The following is a 6,000-nucleotide window of genomic DNA, read 5'->3' as shown; positions in this document are numbered from 1 at the left end:
CATTATTGGCCGAATCCTGTGTCAGCTGTGTCGTACTGCTCATGTGTTCAGCTACGGCCAATACTGAGTTGGCATTCGTTTGTAAACAAGGAAGCCTGCACTGAGTTCACTACATATGACAACGGTTCAAATTGTTAATTTGTCAAATTGAATAAAGTTTTTTGTTGTTGTTTTTGCCGCACAAAAATATTCTTGTCATTTCATAACATTAAGGTTGAACCACTGCAGTCACATGGACTATTTTAACAATGTTTTCAACTACCTTTCTGGACTTCAAAAGATTCAATGACGTTGCTGCCTATGTGTGGATTACATAACTTTGGATTTCATCAAAAATATCTTTGTATTCAGAAGATGAACGAAGGTCTTATGGGTTTGGAACGACATAAGGGTGAGTAAATGATGACAGAATTTTCATTTTTGGGGTGAACTAACGGGATATAGTAATCAATCAATGTAATCACATCTTTTTTTTTACTCTTTCCCCAGTTGACGAGAAACCAAAATGCTGTTTTGTGTGATCATCTCCCCACAGAACATTCAAAAAGTTCGACTTGATCCTGTTCCAGATTCTGTTGACGGCCTCAAGCTTGAACCTAAAAGCAGGCTCCAGCTGAAAGACACTTTTGACCTTCAATAATAAGATGAAGACTTCCATGATTTCTTTAACCGTACATGTGTAGCTGATCTGTCCAAAGACAAGGTGACACTGAAAGTCCTTTTCACCCTCTTTCTAGATACATGGTCAGAAATTAAGATATTTTTGATCAAATCCAATGGCTTAGTGAGGCCTCCATTGACAGCAAGATGATTAACACTTTCAAATAACTACTAAAGACTAGGGATGTGACGAGATCTCGTGGCACGAGATCTCGCGAGACTAAACTGTGACGAGATTTCTCGTCGAGGCGAAAAGTAGTCTCGTGATGTTGCCATGACAGTGTTAGGATGATTAGGAAAGAATATGCCACCGCTACGTTTACATTTTGCTTCCACTGTCGTTTTGCTTTGTATTTAAATAAAAAAAAAAAACATTTAATTCAATTGGATAACGGTCGCCACATTCACAGAGTACGCGCGACCGTTTAAAAGTGAAAGTAAACGCGCGCGCGCATTCAAACGTGATTTCAATACCCCGCATTTTGAAAGCGGCTCACTGATGAATACAGATATCTCTCAATATGAAAGCTATTTTAGGCTGGACAGTGATACAGAGCTAAGAGATGGTTACAACTACAAAGAAAAATTTGGTCTTATTTGATCTTTGAATATTGAGAGCGTGCGATTATGGTTGCACTTATTGTAAAGTGTTACCATAAAAATGAATAACAGTTTTCTCTTCTTATTATTTACTAGTACAAACAATAAGGTTTCATTTGTTAACATTAGTTAATGCACTGTGAACTATCATGAACTAACAATGAATGACTATTTTTATCAACTAACAAAGATTAATAAATACTGTAGCAAATATATTGCTTGTTGTTAGTTGATGTTGGTTAATACATTAATGTTAATAAATGAGACCTTATTGTAAAGTGTTACCATTTTTATTTATACTGTTTTTATTTCTGTGATCAGATTGTGGAGAGGAGTTCAGTTAGGAGGTCAAAAGCTGTAGAAGCTCATAAATCATGTACAGTAAGATCTGAAGAGACTGAAATCAAACAGGAAAGAAGTCTGTCAGTTGAGTTAGTGGCAAAACCTTTTACATTACTTGAGTATTGTTGTCTTTTACTGCATATGATAATTCAGTCTCAGAAAGTAGAACTGAAATGACATTCATTACAAAATGATTAGTTAAAACATTTCAAATACACCTGCAGAATATTTTTTCTAGTCATTTCTCGTCTCGTGAGATACTGGTCTCGTCACACCCCTACTAAAGACATATGTAAAACTGTTCATGTGACTACAGTGGTTCAACCTTAGTGTTATGCAGCGATGAGAATACTTTTTGTGAGCCAAAAAACAAAATAGCAACTTTATTCAACAATATCTAGTGATGGGTGATTTTAAAACACTGCTTAATGAAGCTTCGAGCTTTGCAAATCTTTTGTTTTGAATCAGTGGTTCAGAGCATGTATCAAACTGCCAAAGTCACATGATTTCAGTTAACGAGGCTTTATTACGTTGTGTTTTGAAATGTTTAGAAATTTCAATGGTTCACGTGACTTTGACAGTTTTATACACGTTTTGAACCACTGATTTGAAACAAAAGAAGCAGTGTTTTGAAATCGCCTATCACTAGATATTGTTGAATAAATTCGTTATTTTGTTTTTTTTTGGCGCACAAAAAGTATTCTTGTTACATTATAAGGTTGAACCACTGTAGTCGCATGACTGTTTTAAATATGTCTTTAGTAGCTTTCAGGGCATCTGAAAGTGTTAATTATCTTGCTGTCAATGGAGGCCTCACTGAGCCATCGTATTTTATCAAAAATATCTTAATTTGTGTTTTGAAGATGAATGAAAGTGTCTTAAAGGTGTGGAACGAAATGAGGGTGAGTAATTAATGACAATTTTAATTTTTGGGTGAACTAACCCTTTAATTTGCAGGGGTCTGGGGATTATATTTGTGTATTTGCTTTTAAGTAATAGTACCTTGTTTTGTTTACATTCTATAAAGCCCAGTGAGCGTGAAGAGGATGTGATCAAGGGTGTGGTGATCCTAGTGGTTGTGGAAAATGTGATGGAACCTCTCCCAGCGATCTACAATGACGTTGCCCTGGTGATTGAGAAAAAAGTGGTAATGCATCACCTTAGTGATATACCTAATGCTTTTCTGAACCTGATGGGCCTGGACTATCCAAATCTTGACTACCCAAAAGAATTAAAATTCACGTTTGAAGTGATACAGCACCCGTTTATAGGAGTGGGATCAGACTTTTGCACTGCAAGAGTTCACTCTTTGAAGAGGAGGTTGTTGCGATAAGACAGAAAAGAACAATCTTTTTTCCTTCTTGCTACTGTTTAAATGTCACGGTTGAAGATCCGCAGTCTCGTTCTGTGGTCTGTGTTTATGTTGTGCTGTCACGTTAATTGTTTCATGTGGGCGTCGCCGCTGATTGCAGATCAGCGGCAGCTGTGTTCAATCTGGACTGCCTATTTATTTCCTTGTCTTTCGTCTCGTGTTTGTCAGATCGTTGTTTGAGTTCCCTGTTCTGTTTCCTGGTTTCCTCGTGTGTGCTTCCATTTGGAGTTGTTTCGTCGTGTCTTCACTCTGGATTACTGTTTCATCGTTGGATTCTTCACTTCTGATTCACTCCCACGGACTTCACCACGATCATCTCACCGCGGTCCACCAAGGTCCCTGTGTCGCCGCTCTCCTGCTGTCTGTGTGTTTGTCATCTGACTTTCTGGCGTGAAGCTCAAATAAATGAGATATTTTGACTTGCACTTGCATCCCTCGTTATTTCCCGTGACAGAACGATCTGACCAACAACATGGATGCAGCAAGTTCAGCAGCATTAACGGAGTTTATCAACCACAGCATTGCACGGATGGATCAACAGCAGGAGAGCATTTCCTCTACCGGACGCGCCGTGCAGGCATTGGTGACACAGGTGTCCGAGCTCTCCCAACAGCTACAAGAACTTCGAGGTCCCGCTGCGCCGCCCACACCGCCCGTTCCCCCACCACAACCCCCGCAAGGAGATCAACCTGAACCACGCTTACCTACACCTCAGACATATGCCGGTGAGCCGAGTTTTTGCAGAGCCTTTCTGAACAAGTGTTCACTGTATTTTTCTCTGCAGCCACGCACCTTCGAAAGGGAGGAGTCCAAGGTGGCGTTTGTGTTAACCTTGCTCACCGGGCAGGCAGCTTTGTGGGGAACGGCGGTGTGGGAGAATCAAGATCCTTGCTGTTCCTCGTTCCAGACACTTGCCGCCGAAATGAAGAGAGTGTTTGACCGTGCGGTCACAGGAAAGGACGCAGCCCGACGTTTGACGGGACTCAAGCAAGGAGATCGCACGGTAGCGGATTATTCCATCGAGTTCCGAACACTGGCGGCGGAGTGCAACTGGAACGAGGAGGCGCAGTGGGACGTCTTCCTGCATGGGTTGGCCGACCGTGTACAAAAGGAGATCTACGTTTTGGATTTACCTCAGAGTCTTAATGGACTGATTGATCTTGCACTACGGGTGGATGCCCGTATCAACCGTCTGGAGAATCTTCCTCGTTCCGTCTTCGCATCCCGGGGTGCAGAGGCTCGAGGAGTCAACAACAGAGACACGGTCGGTCCCGCTTTCGATCCGGAACCCATGCAGGTGGGGAGAGCTCGGCTTTCCCGGGAGGAGAGAGAGCGGCGGAGATCCCAAGGACTGTGCATTTACTGTGGAGGGGCTGGGCACTTCTTGAACAACTGCCCGGTAAAAGATCGAGCCCGGTAGTAACGTTGAGGCTACTATCGGGTGGGATCTCCGCTGAAAAGTCCTCACCATCCACTCTTCTCCCGGTTAGACTGAGGTAGGCCACACACACGCTCACCTGTCACGCTCTACTGGATTCGGGGGCTGAAGGTAATTTCATGGACACACAGTTTGCACATCGCTTTCAGTTACCCATCATTCCTCTCACGAGACAGATTTCCGTCAACGCTCTCAATGGCCAGGATCTACCCAACATAACACTCACCACCACATCCATTACCCTCATCACTTTTGGCAATCATACTGAGTCTATTCCATTCCTTCTCATGGATTCACCCCTGGCCCCCATTGTTCTCGGACACCCCTGGCTCACACAACACAACCCCAAGGTGGACTGGCGTCAGCACACTGTCTTGGAATGGAGCACTCAGTGTCATAAGTCTTGTCTTGTGTCTGCTTGTTCTTCTGTGTCTGCTTCTGTGTTACAGGAAAAGGCTGCGGATCTGTCAAACGTGCCCGCGGAGTATCTAGACCTGAAGGAAGTGTTCAGTAAGTCCCGAGCTGCTTCTCTTCCTCCGCATCGTCCCTATGACTGTGCTATAGATTTAGTTCCCGGTAAGTCTCCGCCTAAAGGCAAGTTGTACTCTCTGTCCGTTCCCGAGAGGGAGGCCATGGAGAAATATATTTCTGATTCTCTAGCAGCTAAGTTCATTCGCCCTTCCTCTTCTCCGGCGGGGGCGGGGTTCTTTTTTGTTGGAAAGAAGGATGGTTCCTTGCGACCTTGCATTGATTACCGGGGGTTGAATAACATCACGGTAAAGAATACTTATCCTTTGCCGTTGATGTCTTCAGCCTTCGAGAGGTTGCAAGGAGCGTCCGTCTTCACGAAATTGGATTTAAGGAACGCTTATCATTTGGTCCGCATTAGGGAGGGGGATGAGTGGAAGACCGCTTTTAACACCCCCAGGGGGCACTTTGAATACTTGGTCATGCCCTTCGGGCTTTCCAACTCCCCGGCGGTCTTCCAGGCACTCGTCAATGACGTGTTGAGAGACATGGTAGACCAGTTCATATATGTCTACCTGGACGACATATTGATTTTCTCCTCGTCTCTCCAGGAACATGTTCAACACGTCCGACGAGTGCTTCAGCGGCTGCTAGAGAATGGGCTTTTTGTCAAGGCGGAGAAATGCGATTTTCATGCACAGTCTGTTTCTTTCCTAGGGTACATCGTCTCGTCTGAGGGAATTCGCATGGATCCTGACAAGGTTAAGGCTGTGGTGGATTGGCCAAGCCCGGATTCCCGTAAGGCCCTACAGAGGTTTCTGGGCTTCGCTAATTTTTACCGGCGGTTCATTCGCAACTTCAGCCAACTAGCCGCGCCTCTGACAGCCTTGACCTCCCCCAGAACGGCGTTCAGGTGGTCCGATGCAGCTGAGGCTGCATTCGCCAAACTGAAAGACCGCTTCGTTTCGGGTCCCATCCTCATTGCCCCTGATCCTTCACGTCAGTTCGTGGTGGAGGTCGATGCGTCAGAGGTGGGGGTAGGTGCAGTTCTATCCCAGCGATCTCCTCTGACGCATCGACCTCCACCACGAACTGACGTGAAGGATCAGGGGCAATGAGG

This window comes from Chanodichthys erythropterus, chromosome 21 (assembly GCF_024489055.1).
Source record: "Chanodichthys erythropterus isolate Z2021 chromosome 21, ASM2448905v1, whole genome shotgun sequence".
Classification (NCBI taxonomy): domain Eukaryota; kingdom Metazoa; phylum Chordata; class Actinopteri; order Cypriniformes; family Xenocyprididae; genus Chanodichthys; species Chanodichthys erythropterus.
This window is presented reverse-complemented; position numbering follows the sequence as displayed.